General features: G+C 42.8%; 1 protein-coding gene and 1 long non-coding RNA gene across 2 annotated transcripts in view; both read right to left on the bottom strand.

Annotated features, from left to right (window-relative positions):
* Window positions 1–22942, bottom strand: part of EGFR (epidermal growth factor receptor) — a 215023-nt gene that overhangs the window by 125852 nt on the left and 66229 nt on the right. The window lies entirely within an intron of this gene.
* LOC122682499 lies at window positions 193–21123 on the bottom strand. The gene is made up of 3 exons (XR_006337403.1): window positions 21069–21123; window positions 19892–19895; window positions 193–348 (listed from the first exon to the last, which is right to left on the bottom strand). It is a non-coding gene; the product is annotated as an uncharacterized LOC122682499 (long non-coding RNA).

Here is a 22942-nt window from a genome sequence, read left to right as displayed (position 1 = left end):
AAAATACCTGGCAATAAATGTACGAAAGGAGGCAAAAGACCTATACTCAGAAAATTACAAAATACTGATGAAAAAAATCAGAGACGACACAGACAGATAGAGAAATACATCATGTTCTTAGGTGGGAAGAATCAATATTGTGAAAATGACTCTACTACCCGAAGCAATAATCTACAGATTCAATGCAATCCCTATCAAATTACCAATGGCATTTTTCACAGAATTAGAACAAAAAATTTTACAATTGTTTATGGAAACACAAAACACCCTGAAAAGTCAAAGCAATCTTGAGAAAGAAAAATGGAGCTGAAAGAATAAGTCTTCCTAACTTCAGGCTACACTACAAAGCTAAGTAATCAAGACAGAAAGTCCAGGGATAAACCCATGCACCTGTGGTCACCTAATCTATGAAAAAGGAGGCAAGACCACACAATGGAGAAAACAACATTGTGGTCCTGGGAAAACGGGGCAGTTACATGTAAAAGAGTGAAATGAGAACACTACTTAACACCATACACAAAAATAAACTCAGGATGGATTAAAGACCTAAATGTCAGGCTATAAAACTCTTAGAGGAAAACACAGGAAAAACACTCTTTGACACAAATCACAGCAAGATATTTTTTGATCCATCTCCTAGAGTAATGAAATAAAAACAAAAATAAACAAACGGGACCTAATTAAACTTAAATGTTTCTGCAAAGCAAAGGAAACCATAAACAAGACAAAAAGACAACCCTAAAAGTAGGAGAAAACATTTGCAAATGAAGCAACAGACAAAGGATTGATTTCCAAATATACAAACAGCTCATATAATTCATTATAAAAAAAAAAAAACAAACAACCAACCCAAACAAAAAATGGGTGGAAGACCTGAACAGACATTTCTCTAAAAAAGCTATACAGATGGCCAAGAGGTGCATAAAAGATGCTCAACATCATTAATTGTTAGAGAAATGCAAATCAAAACTACAATGAGGTATCACATCACACCAATCAGAATGGACATCATCAAAAAATCTACAAAACAATAAATGATGGAGAGGGTGTGGAGAAAATGGAATCCTCTTGCACTGTTGGTGGGAATGTAAATTTATACAGCCACTATGGAGAACAGTGTGGTGATTTCTTAAAAAACTAAAAACAGAACTACCACATGAGCCAGCAATCCCACTACTGGGCATATATCCTGAGAAAACCATAATATGAAAAGACACATGTACCCCAGTGTTCACGGTGGCACTCTTTACAATAGCCGGAACATGTTGACAGATGAATGGATAAAGAAGTTGTGGTGCATATAGACAATGGAGTATTATGCAGCCAGAAAAAGGAACAAATAGGGTCACTTACAGAGACATGGATGGACCAAGAGATTGTCATACAGAGTTAAGTAAGTCATAAAGAGAAAAACAAATGGTGTATGTTAATGCATGTATGTGGAATCTAGAAAAATTGTACAGATGAACCCAATTTCAGGGCAGGTAGAGAGACACAGACGCAGAGAATGGACATGTGGGTGGACATGAGGTGGGGAGAGGAGGAAGGGACGGATTGGGAGATTAGGACTGACATGTATACACTACCATGTGTAAAATAGATAGCTGGTGGGAAGCTGCTGTTAGCACAGGGAGCTCAGCCCAGTGCTCTGCAATGATCTAGAGGAGTGGGATGAGGGGGTGGGATAGAGGCTCAAGGGGAGGAGGATATACGTATACTTATGGTGGATTCATTCTATTGTACAGCAGAAGCTAACACAACATTGTAAAGCAAGTAGATTACAATGGAAAAAAAGTACTTTATCGCTAAAAAAATTGTTAATCATCGTCTGAACCTTCGGGGAGTGGTAACCTTTTCGGAATAATAGCATTAAAGATCACTAATCACAGATCACCAAAACAAATATGATAATGAAAAAGGTTGCAATATTGCAAGAATACCAGAAGTGACACAGAGTAAGCATATGCTGTTGGAAAAATGGCACTAAAAGACTTTTTTGATGCAGGGCTGCCACAAACCTTCAGTTTGTTTAAAAAAAAAAAAAAATGCAATATCTCCAAAGTGTGATAGAGCAAAGCGCTGCAACAAGCATTAAATCTGGGTTTCTGATATTAGGCTTTAAGATTTCTGAGGTGAAACAGCTATAATGCCGTGGGAGCAGGCTGGAAAGGTGATTTGGAATTACACAGCTCTGGAGTTCCAAATGTCATTCTCAAGGGCGTTGAGTGATAAACCTTAAGGATTGGGAAGTGGGGACCTCATCATCTGGAGACAGCAGCTGAGAGCTCTGAAATACCGCTCACTCCTCTTCACACCCTGGTACCCAAAATGCTAGTTACGGGGCAGCAACTGTGGAGCCCTTCAGAGGAGACCCAGAGGAAGTGGTCAGTGAAGAGGCTCAGGATGTAACCTGGGCCTGGGCGCCACAGACACAGGGAAATGTGCTGGGGAGGGGCTGCCGGAGCAGTCGGAACAGGGAGGGCCCGGAATGCTGGAAGCTGGGGGCACAGAGTAAGGGATGCTTCATTTGTTACTGAACAGGTTAAGGCCCCTGCCAGCAGCATCTATTAGCATTTAAATATCACATGTGAGGAAAGTGAGCCCCGAAGATACTGTTCAGGTCAACAACAAGCAAGGGAGTGAAGAATAAGGCTGGTCATGGTACGAAGAGGTGCAGTCAATCCTCTGAGCGCTGACCCCTGGCTCTGTCCTAACTGGACTGAAACAAAGGGGGAGATGAGAGGGCAGGGCTGTGTCTGCTTCATATCTGCATGCCCAACATTCAGTAAACGCTCAGCAGCCCGAGAGAGAAACCTGCTGAACGAATGAGCTAGTCCCCAGGCCACCGTCTCCATCACCGATGATACCTCATGGTGTGCTGACACGTTTTCTTAACCCAACGTTACTGCAAACTGTTCAGAAACAACACTATTCACAGTCAGCAGACAGCTGCAGCCAATAGGAAGAGACGTCCTGATGTACAAATTCACCCTTTATTACTTGCTGGGGAGACAACTCCCCATCACCACCATGCTCTTCTAGAAAGAAGCCATGAGTGAATTCTGATCAACAGAGCCAGCACTGCTATGAAATAGAACCAAGAGTTGCCAAACCTAGAAGACACAGGTGGGAAACTCGCACTTACTACCATGAAAATTAAAGGGAAAGAACTTATAGACTGAATCATTGGGTCAGATGTTCAGTAAGTCATGGCACGTTCTTTAAAAAGTGTTATCTGCAAATTAATCATTCTGGGGTGGGCACTGGTGTTTGAAAGCTCTTCAGACCATTTCAGTTGAGACTCACTGAGCTGAGGGTTCCTTGGGGAGAGGAGTGGTTTCTGGCAGGAGCACAGTTGCCTGACCCCAGACTGCCTTCCATTTGGCTCCACTGAAGAGGCTGATGTGCACACTCCCAGCTGCTGAATGTTACGTGGGTCCAGGATCTAAACCAGGTTGCCAGGGTGTGCGTATATATATATATATATTTTAATTATGAGGATAGAGGCAATAAGCTATTATTTTGTTTTCACGATGCCCTGCTGTCAATCTAATCTTTGTTGCTCTTATCACTGTTTTGTGACTTTTTCTTTCTTAACAGTGGTAATGGCTTCAAACATGCCAAAAGCAATACATTCAACCCCACAGGGTGACTTCTAAGGCTCTATAAAACCTATAGAGTTTTTACTGAATCAAAAGTAAAAGAAAATACAAATTTGAGTTTTAAAATACTGTTTTCTCTTTTCCCTGTGGAATCTATTCAACTAAATCTCCCAGAAGTTCTTCTCTTATCAGCTTAAGAGTGAATTAAGCCCCAGGATCACCCTGTGTTCACCACTGACTTTCCTGTTTAGCTGGAGGTGGCTCTAAGTTTCCAAGGTGACAGATTCCTTCTCCCAGCATTTCCAAGCGAGTGCACCCTCGGGGTCTGGAGAGACCCTGCCCTAAGTCCCGCAGGCCTGGGCACCAGGAGTTACACAAAAATAACAGGATCAAGGAGTGTCCTCAGGGAAATGACCATCTTTTTGGTCCACATTTGCAAGACATTCCTGGTGACTCATGGTAAAGAATCCTTCTGCAATGCAGGAGACCTGCCTTCAATCCCTGGTTCAGGAAAATCCCCTGGAGAAGGGAATGGCTACCCTCTCCAGTGTTCTTGCCTGGAGAATTCCGTGGACAGAGGAGGCTGGTGGGGTCACTAAAGGTTCATAGGGTCACTAAAGGTCGGACACAACTTAGAGATTAAGCACACACACACATTGAGGAAAGAGGAGTGAAGAAACTACTGATGGAGCTCAGAGCTCCAAGTCCCCAAAAAGCCTTCAGAGCAACTTTCCAAGTCTGGATGTCTTAATTCAAGTTAGAGTCATGAATTTGCATTACTATGAGTCATGGTTTTGAATGACCCAAAATGCCTCTGCTAAATTGCTGGGAACTTTCTAATATTTCAAAGATAATGAGTCTGAAATATGTTAGAAATCTAATATTTCAAAGACAATGACTTTGAAATCTGCTAGAAAGCAAGGTCTGTCTAGAGCACATGAACATGTGGTACTAATCAATGATGATCGTCAGAAGCAGTGGAAAGCACCACATGTTTACTTCTTTCACCCTCTTCCAAAACTGATCTGAGATAGCAGCATGCATGCAAAGTCTTAGAGTATCTAGCATAAGGGAGAGATGAAGTTAGAAGGAAATTTGCTAGAATGCTCTAGAGTAGATTCCTCATCCTATTTTCATTATGATCGCTTAGTAGGAAACCATGACCCAGATGTTAGTCACTAATTTAAGGAGTCTTCAAGCACTGCTCTATCAACTGCCCCAAAATTAGATGCCTGCAAACTTCTCTCTGACTGGACCTCCTATCGTGAGGTCAGCTTGTCCTGTATGATCACCTGGGCAGTAGCAGGGTCAGTTCACGGAGCCCCTTTGCTGTGCTCAGGATGGTCCTTAGGCAAACATCCCAGAATTGGCACTGTCACAAAGCTGCAGCCTCTCCTGACTGACCGCGAGAGGTCAAGAGCTCTCTCTCCCAAGGATGGACAGCTGGATGCTGGGTTAGGACAATTCATTCTCCTCACCAGTCAATGGAAACTCATTTCTAAGATTAACTTCCGAATGAAAAATGTTATTGCCAGATGTCTTAAAGACAAACTTTCCTTTGTCATGGGGAAAACAAACAAGCCTTTGTGATGCTCTGCGTCTGTACAATAGTTTCATTTTTTAGGTGTTATGTGCACCCCATGCTGCGGTACTCTTAAGTTCTAGGTGGATGCACTTCCTGTCCTGCGCATGGTGTTGCCATCATCTGCGACATATCCAATGTTTTATGAGGACAACTGCTGCGTGTCTGTTGGCACCTATCTTCCTGGGCCATCAGGAACAGTCACAATGTGACCAGGAGGACCAACACCGCCGCCAGGAGTGGACTAGACTCAAAACACTGAGTCTTAAATGACACTGCCTAAGAGAAACTCAGGTGAGTCTTTGGAAAACAGATACAAAAACTTTCCCACGCTTACAAGAAAAAACTTTAAAAACAAAACCCCAATCTCTAGAGAAAGTTTCCATCAAAATTAGAATAGATATAAATGCAGTTTCCCTCTCAAAAAATCATTTTTTCATTGTTGACTGTGTACAGATATGAGCAGAAATTAGTGCTTCCAGAAGAGACAGCTGGGTGATCCCATGAGAGAGCAAGGAGGAACAGTGCAGAGGAGCTCTACAATCAGGGTGAGACACGCTCTGTTTTGTTTATCATTAACTAGGACTAAAACCTGGAAATGAGCAGTGGGAAGAGAATATGGACTTGGCTACTACAGTCATTTGTGGGATTTATTACTAACTGTAAACTACCATTTGGGTTATAAACTGGTCAAGCTAGAGATTCCGAAACTAAGTGGAGTAAAAAATGACCAATACCAACACAAAGGCAACTTCATTTCAAAAGCCTGGAAACATGATCTTGATAATTTCAAATACAGAAAACAGAACTAAAAGGCAGATCTGCTCTCACAGGACACGACCACCAGAAGTGACCCGAAAGGCTGCCCAGTGTGAGGGGCGGACAGGTGCTCATGCTGTAGGGGGCCACTGAGACCACTAGCTCATCCTCTTTTTCCTACACGCAGCTTCAGGAAGTTAAGACAACATAAATCAAGTAATTTTCAAAGTCCCATTTAAGTCTGGATTTTTTTTTTTTATTAAAATCAGAAACGTGAAAATACAGGGCAGGTTAGAATGGTAGAACACATATAGGTAACTGATTAAGTGAACTGTGTACATTACAGTTTTTCACATAGGTGTTCAGGCTGAATTCAATTTTCTAACTGGCCATTTGTAGAAATGCTAGCAATAGAACCCATCCAGTCCTAACCTCTAATCCAATCTCTACACTGACAGCTCTTTAGCAACATGATCAAACCACATTTATCATCTGCAAACTGCTGGAGATGCACTACCAGCTAGCCCTGCCCAGAGGCTGACGCCACGGCAGGCGGCTGTATTAATGATTAGCCTGGCACACGAATGACGTCACCTGCTCGTCACGGAGCTTGGTGACATTTGCTAGGACAGCCTGTTGTGCACTGGTGAACAAGGTTTATAATCTTGATTCTATTAACATGTTCCACATGATATAAAATTTGAACCATTTCTTCAAAAGCAATTATACAAAAATAAATATAGAAAAAGCAGTTCTGGACAATGAAAAACAGGGTTGTTCATGTGCTACAATTGTGGGGGTGGGTGAATTGTGAGTGCTGGATCTAGGGCTGCTTGGATTTGCAAGCGCCCCTAAAGGGCAGCGAGGACTCGGGAGCCTCCATGGGGCGCATTTCACCGCAGGCTGCACGGGAGGCCAGGGCTGATGCTCCTGATGCAGAGCTTACCGCAGCAATTAAGGTGGCTGCTCCACGACAGGCAGCCACGTGATCTCAGCCTCCAGGGCATTTCCTGACCTCTTCAAATAAATTCGCAGAACTCAGCATCTAATTGAACTGTCAGGCCGAGTGCAAAATGAAGCAAGGGACAGTTTACAATATTTCACCCACAATATTGTGTTACGGGCCATTCTGTCCCCAGCACAGCAGAAGTCACAGGCAGCTTAGTCATGAAGGGTGTGTACCGTATGTACTGTTCTGCTGAACTTCACTCGCATGTGCACACCAAGGAAGGACTGGGTCTGGCCATGTGAGAGCAGCTCTTCTGCAGGCTGAGGGGCCTGGTATGAGGCAAGCTCTGCGCTTGTTCAAGCAGTCCTCATGGACTCCTGCCCAGGGCCAGATTTAGAACATAGTAGAGACTCTTCTGACCAACAGCTTGAGCCTTCCTTGAACTTCCACTCTCCTTGGGATGACAGGAAACTCGAAGTTTTAGGGATGCATAGCGAAGGATGGTGTGGTGAAGTGACATTACTTCTTGGCGTGACATGCCTGGCTTCACAAAAGGATAGATGGGGAAATGATCTTGATGATTTGGGGCTCTGCATATGTATTTACAACTGCTGAGTATGATGGAAATTTTTTAAAAACTTGACTGAAAAATCCATGGAAAACTCTTTCCTTTCCAACTCTCTTCTGGAAAACCCCTTCCTGTGTGCAGAGAAAATCTGAGTCAACATGTTCACTTGCAGCCCGCACTGTTCTGGCTGACAAATCTAAAGCCATCTAAACGCCCAGCAGCAGCAGCAGGCCACCCCAGGACGAGGAACAATCACACAGATGAGGCTGTTTCGTACACATTATTGCAATTTGGAAAGCTCTCAGGTAAAGTGAAGCTAAAAAAAAAGGAGCAAGAGGCAGAAGAGTTTGCATTATATAAACTCACTGTATAAAATTATAAACAAAAACTATTTTTGTTTCTGCATATTTTTGCATGTAAAATACGGAGAACAAATTCTGGAAGGCACCTCCCAAACTGGCTGGTGGAAGTGGCATCTGAGAGCTTGGTTCTCTACACTCTCTGACTTTCTGCTACCACTGAACTTTTTACAAAGATGAGGCATTTCTGTGTCAAGTAATTAAAATACTGCCAAACAAATAAATAAATGAAGACAGTTAAGCATAGAGAAGGAGCAGAAGAGGAAGAATGGGGGAGTGCAGGAGGTCTTCACATTCAAAGGGACAGGAGTGAGACATACATTTCAATTTAATCAGCAGAGGCTTTTCATTCCAGAAAGAAAACAGTGTCAGCATTAAAAAAAAAAAAAAAAAAAAAAGGAACAAATGGGGCTGATAAGAGGGCTGCGTCCCCATTAGCAGAATGATGGAGGCTTTCATCAGGGCTGAGAGGGCGGGCGATGGCCGCTGCTAATCACAGGGGTGGGTGCCGGTGAGGGCACCCAGGTGGCACGTGTAATTTGTATTGTAATGAACTATTACCTTAATAAAGTCATGTGCCAGGCATTTAATTTGCAGTGCAGATGCCCAGCAGTGGCAGTTGCCTTTTAAATTACTTTGAAATTACCCCCGTGTAATCTGAATAACCAGAAGTGTGGCTTGGGCTCCATTCAGGGAGAGTGCAAACACTCAGGGCAAAGTGGTTAAATGTCCTTGAAGGCACCTGTGTTCTGGCTCATGAAGACATCCTAGGCACATTTCTAGCATCTGTCTTGCAGTTTTACAGAATGGATTTCTGGCTCGTCCACCATGTGTGCCAAGGGGGCCTGACAGAGCAGGGCAGGGGCGCGAGGTGAGTGCAGAGTCTGAACCCAGGTTTTCTTCTCCTGTTTCCGCCTTGGCACCTCAGGCTCTGTGGGGGTGTCACCCCGACTGAGAGGAATGGGCGCCAGGCAGGTGTGGCGGATGCCAGGACGTGGAGAGGGAGCACTTTCCAGGATCTGAGGAAGGAGATCCCCGTTTCCCTCTATCACCTCCTCCGCGGGCAGCTCCGGACACACACACCCCGAGTTCCTGCCGTGGGTCCCTTCCTGTGGCCTGTGACACAGAGGGAAGGGTGCGGAGGGAGGGGCCGCTGCACACCAGGTGCTGGAATGTTCCCCGCTCACCTGCACAGGCTCCTGTGAGCCTGACTCAGGGCCAGGCCTGCCCGTAACCTGCAGGAGAGCTCGGCCCACGGGGCGGGGCCCCGGCTGCGGGTGTGGGTGTTCACGGACCCCGAGAGGGCGACCCAGCTCATCACCGCAGCGCGGACAGCAGCTGAGCAAAGGCTGCTTTCTCAATCTTTCCGCAAGGTCTGTTCCTGTCATTAACGCTCCTAATAAAAATAACAAATCTTTGGTGACCATAAAGCACATTTTGCCACACATTTGAAATGTTTTACACACTTTAGGCACAAACCATCTTTCGTACAAGCACATGCTCTGCCTTGGGTTCAGAAAACAAGACTTAGAATGTGAGTGTTCTGGAGGCCCACCCTCCCGTAATCTCAGTTACAGGCCTAGGGATACCCATTTTTAATAAGTACCACAGCTCGGGGTGATCAACTCTGTAAGCAATGAAGGGTTAAATAAAGGGATTGTGAGCACAATGTTCAGATCACAGACTAAAAGAAAGTAACTGAAAGACTTCTTAAATGAACACGAGATAGTGTTAGCCTGAAGTGCGGTCCTGGGCAGCAGGGCAGCTCCGTGGATCCGTGTCTGGAGGGAAACTCGCCACGTCCGAGTGCTTGTGGTCAGTGTAAATAGCACACTCACGGTGGCGGGGGAAATATTTTTCCTTGTTTCAAGTGGGCAGTGGAAGCAGTGAAAGCCTAAGTAAACTCTGGCCATTAGATAATAGGCCATTATAACTCTGGACGACTTCCTGAATGGCTCTAAAAAATGAGTTCTTATTTCCTGCCTGGAGAAAAGAGAAATATTAGGACAGTACTGTGTACATAGAATGTGAGCCTGCAGTGGGGCCTGAGTGAGGAGAGGCAGGGGGACAAAGTAGGGGGAGACTGGGGTTGATTCTCAACTTGGAAGGGCAAACAGAAAGAAAAGGAAAACTCGGCTGTCCTGTGGGCCATCAAGCCCCCGGCTCACAGTATCCTGCTCAGCCTGCAGCGGCCGTGGCCCAGGGGACCAGGAGCAGCGTCCCCCGTTCCTCGGGGGCCAGCGCTGGGCCTGCTGACTGCGTGGCTGCCCAGCAGGCCAGGCAGGTGCCTGAGGTTAACTAAGCAGAGATGAGAGAAAGAAGTGAAAGCACTACAGAAAAAAGTCACTCTGCGGCTCATATTAAACCAGAAAGCTCTGCTATAGTTGGTTCTGTTCCAAGATGCTGCCAGGAAAGGACTGGCTCACAGAGAAGCCGCAGCTTCACTTTTTCCCATGCTCTGGTGATGCGTCTTCCCAGTGCTCTCGCTTCCTCCAAGGGAGCCAAATAATCTCACTTTCTTGGATTGCCACAGTCTTTTTTGTTTTTTAAATCTTAACCTATAATTACTGATTTTAAGACATTAAGAACATTCTGGGTTGGAAGCCCTGGCTCTGTACTGACCAGCTATGTGAGCCGGAAGAGCAAGTCACTCAGTCTCTGAGCTTCACTTTCCTCACTAAAGCAGGAAAACTGCAGCAATACAGACAGTTGTTGTTTAGTTGCTAAGTTGTGTCTGACTCTTTTTGACCCTGTGGACTATAGCCTGCCAGGCTCCTGTTCATGGAATTTCCCAGACTAGAGTACTGGAGTGGGTTGCCATTTCCTTCTCCAGGGGATCTTCCCAAACCCAAGGATCAAACCTGTGTCTCCCGCATTGAAGGCAGATTCTCTACCACTGATCCACCAGGGAAGCCCACTACAGACCTTAGATAATTCACAACCACCACCTAGCGCAGGGCCTTGTACCTGGTAAACAGCCGCTACAGTAATACCCTCAATACTGGTTTTACACTACTTGTGAGCCACACAAGGAGTTATCAGTGGAAGAGGGTCGCCTTCCTGAGGGGTGGGGGGGATGTCCCCACTTAGGCCTGTAGTTGGCACAGACCAGACTCACAGCAGCACGTTCAGTGGACGAAACACAGCCAGATATGCATGAACTCGGCCACTGCATCTGCCCCTATGTCACTGGGGTGCCTGTGAGCATCAAGGATGCCCTGGGTAAGGAACGAGCACTGTGTCAGGAGACAGGGACCCTGAGTGTCAATTCCTCCCTCTGCCTGACACTTAGCAGATCATGTTTAGCAGAATTTCACATCACTAATGTTATGGTATGGCTAAATGAGAATTCTAAATGCTCAAGGATTCTTGTCCAGTTACTTCAGAAGTAATTTTCAGAAAGTAGATGTATTTATGAAGCACCAACTATACAGTTTATTCTGTATGTTACTCTATTAGGTTTTCAAAGACTCCTTTAGAGACAGAATCACCCCCATTTTTATGGGAAAGAAAATGGCTCAGTGAGACAGAGCAGACATCTATGGGTGACTTGGGATCTGAAACCAGTGCCCACTTGACCCCAGGGCCCACAGCATTCTGATCTACCACATCATCCTGGGGAAAAGCAGATACAAGCAGAAGACTTAAAGAAGATGGAAATGATACTGAGTTTCTGAAATACTAAAAGAATTTTCTGAAATGTAGTTAGAAAGGGGCAACTGAATGTTAATTCTAATGCCTCAGGTAAGACACATGTGGCAACTTTTCAAGCTGGTACATATGCTTTATATGATTAAATACAAAATAATGGTGTGGATGTTTTTTATTCGAGGCAGCTGACTGTTGTCCACTTGGACACCAGACACTTCTGAATGCTCCTGATTTTCTGGTGCCAGTTGACCCTTTGAGGGTCTAGAGAAATAAGGGGAGGAGACACTCCTTGGATTGGAGCACACCCTTCAGTAGATCAGTCCAGTGGAAATGTGCCTTTGCCATGGTTATTTCTCTATTTACTGAGTATCCACAATATGTGTGATTGCTGAAGACTAAGACCAGGGCTCTGCTCCTCTGGAATTCAGATAAGCACTGAACTGGAGCTAGGAAAGAACATGGCAGGCAAGTGCTGGGGCCAGGATAAGTGTTTCAGGATGGCGCATCATGCCTCTCTGAAGGCCAAAAGTGAAATTCTTCTTCTCAATGATAGCCCTTCAAATATCTGAAGACAACTACTATATCCTCCCTTAGTATTCTCGAAATAAGCATCCCCAGACCATCCTCATCTGTCCCTGTGACTCTCCTAAGTGCCTTCTCCACCTTTTGGCCCATTTCAGTTTGCACACACCCCTCCCAAGCAGAGGCCTGGAGCAGAGTACTTCCAATCAACATAAGCTTACCCAGCTTCATATCCCTTGCTTGTCTCTTCACACAGCTTGATCCAAATGCATGATGGGTACCATGCCTTGATGAGGTTTTATGTCAGAAGCAAAGGGATCTTGCAGATGTCATTAAGGTCCCAGATTAACAGGGAGAGTATCTGTGTGGGCCTGACTTGATCAGGTGACAGCTCTTAACAAATGTCTCTCCTGGCAGACACACTTTGGCCGAGAATAAGCAAACAGTCCTGCTATGAATGTCAGGCAGCTGCTAGTGGTCAAGGGCCTCAGTTCTACAACCTCCAGGAAGTGGATTTTGCCAACAACCGGATGAGCATGGAGGAGGGCTGGGAGCTCCAGATGAGAATCCAGTTGGATCACGGCACTGCGGGTCCCTGAGAACCTGGGCACCAAACAAGGTGATGAAGCATGTATGTTATCTGAAGCCACAGCACTTGCAGTGACTTGTTACAACATCCCAGTTGGGGCTCTTATTTCCTTATGGCAAGCTAAGCCTCACTTTCATGGGTGCATCTGTTAAGTCAGCTTTCCTTCATCCTGTATCTTTGCAGCTGACTCTGCCTTGACCTTGCTGTTAATGAATTCCCTAGGTCTGTTCCATTCACTGTGGTCCACGTTTCAGGATTCTTATCTTGCCAACCTGTATATTCAAATTCCTCCTCATTTACCTTATTAAAAAAAACCTGGTTACTTACTGAACCTGGATGATCATTCCTAGCATGTCACCTACTGACTCATGTAAGTAATATATACAGATAGTGGACTTTATTCCACCAAAGTCTTCACAGAATACTTAACCAGTGGCTGTCTGCATTACAGTTCACATTTTAATTTTTATTGATTTACAATACTTTGTTAGTTTCAGCTACAGAGAAAAGTGATTTGGTCATATATATGTGTGTGTATATGCCTACATTCTTTTTTAAAAATTCTTTTCCATCATAGTTGATTACAAGTTATTGAGTACAGTTCCCTGTGCTCTATAGTAAATCCTCGTTGTTTATTTTACATATAGCAGTGCACATCTGTTAATCCCATACTCCCAATTCATCCCTCCCCTCTCTTCCCCTTTGGTAACTACAACTTAGTTTTCTGTGTCTGTGTTTCTGTTTTGTAAGTAAGTTCATCTGTACTATTTTTAAGATTCCACATATAGATAGGCGATATCATATGACACTTTTTCTTCCTGACTTCCTTCACTCAATATAACAATCTCTGGTCTATCCATATTGCTGCAAATGGCATTATTTTACTCCTTTTGTAGCTAATATTCCATCATATATATGTACCATACCTTCTTTATCCATTCATCTATTGATGGACATTTAGGTTGCTCCCAAGTTTTGGATATTGTAAATAGTGCTGCTATGAACACTGGGGTGCATGTATCTTTTCCAATTAGTTTTTGTCTTTTTTGGGCATTTGCCCAGGAGTAGGACTGCTGGATCATGTCGTAACTCTATTTTTAGTTTTTAAGGGAACCTCCATTCTGTTTTCCACAGTGGCTGTGCCAATTTATATTCCCAGCAGCAGTGCAGGAGGGTTCTCTCTTCTCCACACCCTCTCCAATATTTATTATTTGTAGACTTTTTGATGATGGCATTCTGACCAGTGTGACGTGATACTTCATTGTGGTTTTGATTTGCATTTCTCTAGTAATTAGTGATATTGGGCATCTTTTCATGTGCCTGCTGGTTATCAGTGTGAATTGTCTCCTTTGGAAAAATGGCTATCTACATCTTTTTCCCATTTCTTGATGGGGTTATTTGCTTTCTGTTATTGAGTTGTATGAACTGTTTGTATAATTTGGAAATTAAGTTCTTGCCAGTCGCATCATTAGCAATTATTTTTCTCCCATTGTGAAGGTTGTCTTTTTGTTTTGTTTATAGTTTCCTCTGCCATGCAAAAGCTAATGAGTCTGCATTAGGTCCCATTTGTTTACTTTTGCTTTTATTTCTGTTGCCTTGGGAGACCAACCTAAGAAAACTTGCTATGATTTAGTTAAGAGAATGTTTTACCTATATTCTCTTCTAGGAGTTTTATGGTGGCATGCCTTATATTTTAACCTTTAAAAAAAATTATTTTAATTGGAGGCTAAGTCTTTAGGCCATTTTGAGTTTATTTTTGTGTATGGTGTGAGGGTGTGTTCTAACTTCTTTGACTTACATGCAGCTGTCCAGCTTCCCAGCAACACTTGCTGAAGAGACTGTCCTTTCTCCATTATATATTCTTGCCTTCTTTGTCAAAAACTAATTGACCATACGTGTGTAGGTTTATTTCTGGGCTCTCTATTCCGTTCCATTGATCCACGTGTCTGTTTTTGTGCCAACACCATGCTGTTTTGATTACTGTAGCTTTGTAGTATTGTCTGAAGCCTGGGAGGTTTATGCCTCCTGCTTTGTTCATTTTCCTCAGTACTGCTTTGGCAATTCTTGGTCTTTTGTTGTTCTATGTACATGTTAGGATTATTTATCCTAGCACTGTGAAAAGTGCCATCAGTAATTTGATAGAGATCACATTAAATCTGTAGATTGCTTCAGGCAGTATGACCATTTTAGCAAAATTATGTCTTTCAATCCAAGAGTATAGAGTATCTTTTCATTTCGTTGAATCACCTTTGATTTTCTTTATTAATGTTTTATAGTTCTCAACATATAAATCTTCCATCTCCTTGGTTTACTGCTAGGTATTTTTGACACAATTTTAAACAGGTTTGCTTTTTACTTTCTCTTCCTGATATTTCATAGCTAGTGTAAAGAAATCCGACAGATTTCTGTATATTAATCTTGTATCCCGCTACCTTGCTGAAATCCTTTATCAGTTCTATTAATAATAGCTTTTGTGTGGCATCTTTATGGTTTTCTATAGAGAGTATGTAGAAATCTACACACAGATCAATTCTGGAAGGAGGAGCCAAGATGGCGGAGGAGTAGGACGGGGAGATCACTTTCTCTCCTACAAATTCATCAAAAGAATAACTGAACACAGAGCAAACTTCGCGAAACAACTTCTGATCGCTAGCTGAGGTCATCAGGCGCCCAGAAAAGCAGCCCATTGTCTTCGAAAGGAGGTAGGACAAAATATAAAAGATAAAAAGTGAGACAAAAGAGCTAAGGACGGAGATCCGTCCCGGGAACTCTTAGGCGGCATTGCTTGGGGTAGGGTCCGGGCCTGAGAGCCCTGAGGACAATCGGAGGGAGCTTCTGTGAGGTGCCAACTTGAACTGTGGGAGACCAAAAGAGAGAGAGTAAATTAACCGGCCCAAACACACTGCCGGCCGCTTGCAGAACAAAGAGACCGAGAGGGTCCAGAGAGGACCTCGCAGGCTGCGGACTGGCCCAGCCCCGCCGGAGGCAGGAGGCAGGGGGGAGGGGAAGGTCGCGGCGAGACACAGGGCGCAGGCACCCGACCGGCGCGGGCGGGGACTGGGGCTGGGGACGCGGAGGGCAGAAGGCGCGCGCACCCGACTGGCGCCAGAGGAAACTGAAACTGGGTCCGTGGAAGGGAGGGGGCGCGCCACACCTGGGGAGAGTGCGCCCACCAAGCCCCTGGCTGCCTGGACCGCTCTGACGGGAAAGGCACAGAGAGCAGGCGCAGCTTTTCGCTCCGCGCTTTTGTGGAACACCCGAGGGCTGGAGCCTCGCGCAGCGCGGGGCGCGCTCCATATAGAACAGCCGGGAGCCTGAGCAGCGCAGACGGAGAAAGCAGCGTCAGCCCCTCCCGGCAGCGCCAGCCCGACCCCGCAGCCCAAGCCCGTCCCCATAGCGCCAGCCCCTCCCGGCAGCGCGACGGAACTAGCTACCTGAGTTAGAGTCCACCTCCGCCCGCCTGTGTCAGAGCGGAAATGAGGCTCTGAAGAGACCGGCAAACAGAAGCCAAATAAACAAAGGGAACTGCTTCAGAAGGGACTGGTGCAACAGATTAAAATCCCTCTAGGAAACATTGACTACACCGGAAGAGGCCTGTAGATATCGAGAAGCGTAAGCTGGAACGAGGAGCTATCTGAAACTGAGCCGAACCCACACTGACCGAAACAGCTCCAGAGAAACTCCTAGATACAATTTTACATTTTTCTTTTTTTTCTTTTTTTTTTCCTTTTTTTATTTTTTATTTTTTCTCTTTTATTTTCCTTTAAAATCCCCTATTACTCCCCCATTACTCCTTAACTTTCATTTCCATAGACTTCTACGATTTTTTAATTAGGGGGAAAAAAAAAATTTTTTTTTTCTTTCTTTTTTTTTTTTTTCTTTTTTTTTTCTTTTTTCTTCTTTTTTTTCTTTCCTTTTTCTCTTCTATTTTCTATTTTTCTTTTTCTCTTATTTCTTTTAAAGTCCTCTAGTACTCCTCTACTACTCCTTAATTTTCATTTTCAATACACTATAACCTTACAGAAAAAGAAAAAAAAGAAGAGAAGCCCTATTTTTAAACCGAAGATTATTCTCTCCCAATCTTGACTCTGTTTTCTACCTCAGAACACCTCTATTTCCTCCTTTCCCCTTCTCTTCCCAATCCAATTCTATGAATCTTTGTAGGTGACTGGGCTACGGAGAACACTCTGGGAACAGACAGCTGCGTAGATCTGTCTCTCCCCTCTTGAGTCCCCCTTTTTCTCCTCCTGCTCATCTCTATCTCCCTCCTCCCTCTCCTCTTCTTCATGTAACTCTGTGAACCTCTCTGGGTGTCCCTAACGGGGGAGAATCTTTTAGCCATTAACCTAGAAGTTTTCTTATCAGGGCTGTATAGTTGGAGAAGTCCTGAGACTACAGGAAGAATAAAACTGAAATCCAGAGGCAGGAGACTTAAGCCCAAAACCTGAGAACACCAGAAAACTCCTGACTACATGGAACTTTAAGTAATAAGTGACTGTCCAAAAGCCTTCATACCTACACTGAAACCAACCACCACCCAAGAGCCAATAAGTTTTAGAGCAAGACATACCACGCAAATTCTCCAGCAACGCAGGAACATAGCCCTGAACATCAACATACAGGCTGCCCAAGGTCACACCTAACACATAGACTCATCTCAAAACTCATTACTGGGCACTCCATTGCTCTCCAAAGAGAAGAAATCAAGTTCCACGCACCAGAACACTGACGCACGCTTCCCTAACCAGGAAATCTTGACAAGCCAATCGTCTAACCCCACCCACTGGGTTAATCCTCCACAACAAAAAGGAACCACAGACCTCCAGAATACAGAAAGCCCACTCCAGATACAGCAATCTAAACAAGATGAAAAGGCAAAGAAATACCCAACAGGTAAAGGAACATGAAAAATGCCCACCAAGTCAAACAAAAGAGGAGGAGATAGGGAATCTACCTGAAAAAGAATTTAGAATAATGATAATAAAAATGATCCAAAATCTTGAAAACAAAATGGAGTTACAGATAAATAGCCTGGAAACAAAGATTGAAAAGATTCAAGAAATGTTTAATAAAGACCTAGAAGAAATAAAAAAGAGTCAATTAAAAATGAATAATGCAATGAATGAGATCAAAAACACTTTGGAGGGAACCAAGAGTAGAATAACGGAGGCAGAAGATAGGATAAGTGAGATAGAAGATAAAATGGTGGAAATAAATGAAGCAGAGAGGAAAAAAGAAAAAAGGATCAAAAGAAATGAGGACAACCTCAGGGACCTATGGGACACTGTGAAACACCCCAACATTCGAATCATAGGAGTTCCAGAAGAAGAAGACAAAAAGAAAGGCCATGAGAAAATACTCGAGGAGATAATAGCTGAAAACTTCCCTAAAATGGGGAAGGAAATAGCCACCCAAGTCCAAGAAACCCAGAGAGTCCCAAACAGGATAAACCCAAGGCGAAACACCCCAAGACACATATTAATCAAATTAACAAAGATCAAACACAAAGAACAAATATTAAAAGCAGCAAGGGAAAAACAACAAATAACACACAAAGGGATTCCCATAAGGATAACAGCTGATCGATCAATAGAAACCCTCCAGGCCAGAAGGGAATGGCAGGACGTCCTGAAAGTAATGAAAGAGAATAACCTACAACCTAGATTACTGTATCCAGCAAGGATCTCATTCAGATATGAAGGAGAATTCAAAAGCTTTACAGACAAGCAAAAGCTGAGAGAATTCAGCACCACCAAACCAGCTCTTCAGCAAATGCTAAAGGATCTTCTCTAGACAGGAAATGCAGAAAGGTTGTATAAACGTGAACCCAAAACAACAAAGTAAATGGCAACGGGACCACACCTATCAATAATTACCTTAAATGTAAATGGGTTGAATGCCCCAACCAAAAGACAAAGACTGGCTGAATGGATACAAAAACAAGACCCCTATATATGCTGTCTACAGGAGACCCACCTCAAAACAAGAGACACATACAGACTAAAAGTGAAGGGCTGGAAAAAAATATTTCATGCAAACGGAGACCAAAAGAAAACAGGAGTCGCAATACTCATATCAGATAAAATAGACTTTCAAATAAAGGATGTGAAAAGAGACAAAGAAGGACACTACATAATGATCAAAGGATCAATCCAAGAAGAAGATATAACAATTATAAATATATATGCACCCAACATAGGAGCACCGCAATATGTACGGCAAACACTAACGAGTATGAAAGAGGAAATTAATAGTAACACAATAATAGTGGGAGACTTTAATACCCCACTCACAACTATGGATAGATCAACTAAACAGAAAATTAACAAGGAAACACAAACCTTAAATGACACAATGGACCAGCTAGACCTAATTGATATCTATAGGACATTTTACCCCAAAACAATCAACTTCACCTTTTTCTCAAGTGCACACGGAACATTCTCCAGAATAGATCACATCCTGGGCCATAAATCTGGTCTTGGAAAATTAAAAAAAAATTGAAATCATTCCAGTCATCTTTTCTGACCACAGTGCAGTAAGATTAGATCTCAATTACAGGAAAAAAATTGTTAAAACTTCAAACATATGGAGGCTAAATAACACGCTTCTGAATAACCAACAAATCATAGAAGAAATCAAAAAAGAAATCAAAATATGTATAGAAATGAATGAAAATGAAAACACAACAACCCAAAACCTATGGGACACTGTAAAAGCAGTGCTAAGGGGAAGGTTCATAGCATTACAGGCTTACATCAAGAAACAAGAAAAAAACCAAATAAATAACCTAACTCTACACCTAAAGCAATTAGAGAAGGAAGAAATGAAGAACCCCAGAGTTTGCAGAAGGAAAGAAATCTTAAAAATCAGGGCAGAAATAAATGCAAAAGAAACTAAAGAGACCATAGCAAAAATCAACAAAGCTAAAAGCTGGTTTTTTGAAAAAATAAACAAAATTGACAAACCATTAGCAAGACTCATTAAGAAACAAAGGGAGAAGAACCAAATCAACAAAATTAGAAATGAAAATGGAGAGATCACAACAGACAACACTGAAATACAAAGGATCATAAGAGACTACTACCAGCAGCTCTATGCCAATAAAATGGACAACTTGGATGAAATGGACAAATTCTTAGAAAAGTATAACTTTCCAAAACTGAACCAGGAAGAAATAGAAGATCTTAACAGACCCATCACAAGCAAGGAAATCGAAACTGTAATCAAAAATCTTCCAGCAAACAAAAGCCCAGGACCAGATGGCTTCACAGCTGAATTCTACCAAAAATTTAGAGAAGAGCTAACACCTATCTTACTCAAACTCTTCCAGAAAATTGCAGAAGAAGGTAAACTTCCAAACTCATTCTATGAGGCCACCATCACCCTAATTCCAAAACCAGACAAAGATGCCACAAAAAAAGAAAACTACAGGCCAATATCACTGATGAATATAGATGCAAAAATCCTTAACAAAATTCTAGCAAACAGAATCCAACAACATATTAAAAAAATCATACACCATGACCAAGTGGGCTTTATCCCAGGAATGCAAGGATTCTTTAATATCTGTAAATCAATCAATGTAATACACCACATTAACAAACTGAAAGATAAAAACCATATGATTATCTCAATAGATGCAGAGAAAGCCTTTGACAAAATTCAACACTCATTTATGATTAAAACTCTCCAAAAAGCAGGAATAGAAGGAACATACCTCAACATAATAAAAGCTATATATGACAAACCCACAGCAAGCATCACCCTCAATGGTGAAAAATTGAAAGCATTTCCCCTGAAATCAGGAACAAGACAAGGGTGCCCACTCTCACCACTACTATTCAACATAGTGTTGGAAGTTCTGGCCACAGCAATCAGAGCAGAAAAAGAAGTAAAAGGAATCCAGATAGGAAAAGAAGAAGTAAAACTCTCACTGTTTGCAGATGACATGATCCTCTATATAGAAAACCCTAAAGACTCTACCAGAAAATTACTAGAGCTAATCAATGAATATAGTAAAGTTGCAGGATATAAAATTAACACACAGAAATCCCTTGCATTCCTATATACTAACAATGAAAAAACAGAAAGAGAAATTAAGGAAACAATACCATTCACCATTGCAACAAAAAGAATAAAATACTTAGGAGTATATCTACCTAAAGAAACAAAAGACCTATACATAGAAAACTATAAAACACTGATGAAAGAAATCAAAGAGGACACAAACAGATGGAGAAACATACCGTGTTCATGGATTGGAAGAATCAATATTGTCAAAATGGCTATTCTACCCAAAGCAGTCTATAGATTCAATGCAATCCCTATCAAGCTACCAACGGTATTTTTCACAGAACTAGAACAAATAATTTCACAATTTGTATGGAAATACAAAAAACCTCGAATAGCCAAAGTAATCTTGAGAAAGAAGAATGGAACTGGAGGAATCAACCTGCCTGACTTCAGACTCTACTACAAAGCCACAGTCATCAAGACAGTATGGTACTGGCACAAAGACAGAAATATAGATCAATGGAACAGAATAGAAAGCCCAGAGATAAATCCACGAACCTATGGACACCTTATCTTTGACAAAGGAGGCAAGGATATACAATGGAAAAAAGACAACCTCTTTAACAAGTGGTGCTGGGAAAACTGGTCAACCACTTGTAAAAGAATGAAACTAGAACACTTTCTAACACCATACACAAAAATAAACTCAAAATGGATTAAAGATCTAAATGTAAGACCAGAAACTATAAAACTCCTAGAGGAGAACATCGGCAAAACACTCTCCGACATAAATCACAGCAAGATCCTCTATGACCCACCTCCCAGAATATTGGAAATAAAAGCAAAAATAAACAAATGGGACCTAATGAAACTTAAAAGCTTTTGCACTACAAAGGAAACTATAAGTAAGGTGAAAAGACAGCCCTCAGATTGGGAGAAAATAATAGCAAATGAAGAAACAGACAAAGGATTAATCTCAAAAATATACAAGCAACTCCTGAAGCTCAATTCCAGAAAAATAAATGACCCAATCAAAAAATGGGCCAAAGAACTAAACAGACATTTCTCCAAAGAAGACATACAGATGGCTAACAAACACATGAAAAGGTGCTCAACATCACTCATTATTAGAGAAATGCAAATCAAAACCACAATGAGGTACCATTACACCCCAGTCAGGATGGCTGCTATCCAAAAGTCTACAAGCAATAAATGCTGGAGAGGGTGTGGAGAAAAGGGAACCCTCTTACACTGTTGGTGGGAATGCAAACTAGTACAGCCGCTATGGAAAACAGTGTGGAGATTTCTTAAAAAACTGGAAATAGAACTGCCATATGACCCAGCAATCCCACTTCTGGGCATACACACTGAGGAAACCAGATCTGAAAGAGACATGTGCACCCCAATGTTCATCGCAGCACTGTTTATAATAGCCAGGACATGGAAGCAACCTAGATGCCCATCAGCAGATGAATGGATAAGGAAGCTGTGGTACATATACACCATGGAATATTACTCAGCCATTAAAAAGAATTCATTTGAACCAGTCCTAATGAGATGGATGAAGCTGGAGCCCATTATACAGAGTGAAGTAAGCCAGAAAGATAAAGAACATTACAGCATACTAACACATATATATGGAATTTAGAAAGGTGATAACGATAACCCTATATGCAAAACAGAAAAAGAGACACAGAAATACAGAACAGACTTTTGAACTCTGTGGGAGAAGGTGAGGGTGGGATATTTCAAAAGAACAGCATGTATACTATCTATGGTGAAACAGATCACCAGCCCAGGTGGGATGCATGAGACAAGTGCTCCGGCCTGGTGCACTGGGAAGACCCAGAGGAATCGGGTGGAGAGGGAGGTGGGAGGGGGGATCGGGATTGGGAATACATGTAAATCCATGGCTGATTCAAAGAATAAAAAAAAAAAAAAAAAAAAAAAAAAAAAACGAAATCTACACACAATAACAATCGTGACTCTTTCTCTCTGTGGCCAGAAAGACCCTTTGGGCTGTCTCTGTATTACCAAACCAAGTTGTCCCTCCAGGTCTGTCTGCTGAAGCCAGTCACTGCACACACCAGCAGGCGAGCATCTGGGGCTGGGAAGCACAGTGATGTGGCCAGGACCATCTGTGCTGGTCTCTCTCTGCCTTGTGGGGCCACATGCCAGCTCACAAACTTTCCTCTCCAGCCTCTGAAGTCCCCTGTCTCTCCAGGCTGAACTCCTGGCCAGTGAGGGAGGTCCCCAGGGTGAGGCAGCCTTTCCTCTATCATAGCTCCCTCCTGGGGTGCAGGTCCCCTCCCCACACCTCCTCTTCTCTCTTTTCCCTTCATCCT

This window comes from Cervus elaphus, chromosome 24 (genome assembly GCF_910594005.1).
Source record: "Cervus elaphus chromosome 24, mCerEla1.1, whole genome shotgun sequence".
Taxonomy (NCBI): Eukaryota; Metazoa; Chordata; class Mammalia; order Artiodactyla; family Cervidae; genus Cervus; species Cervus elaphus.
The sequence above is the reverse complement of the archived record's forward strand: the minus strand, read 5'-3'. Positions and strand labels throughout refer to the sequence as shown.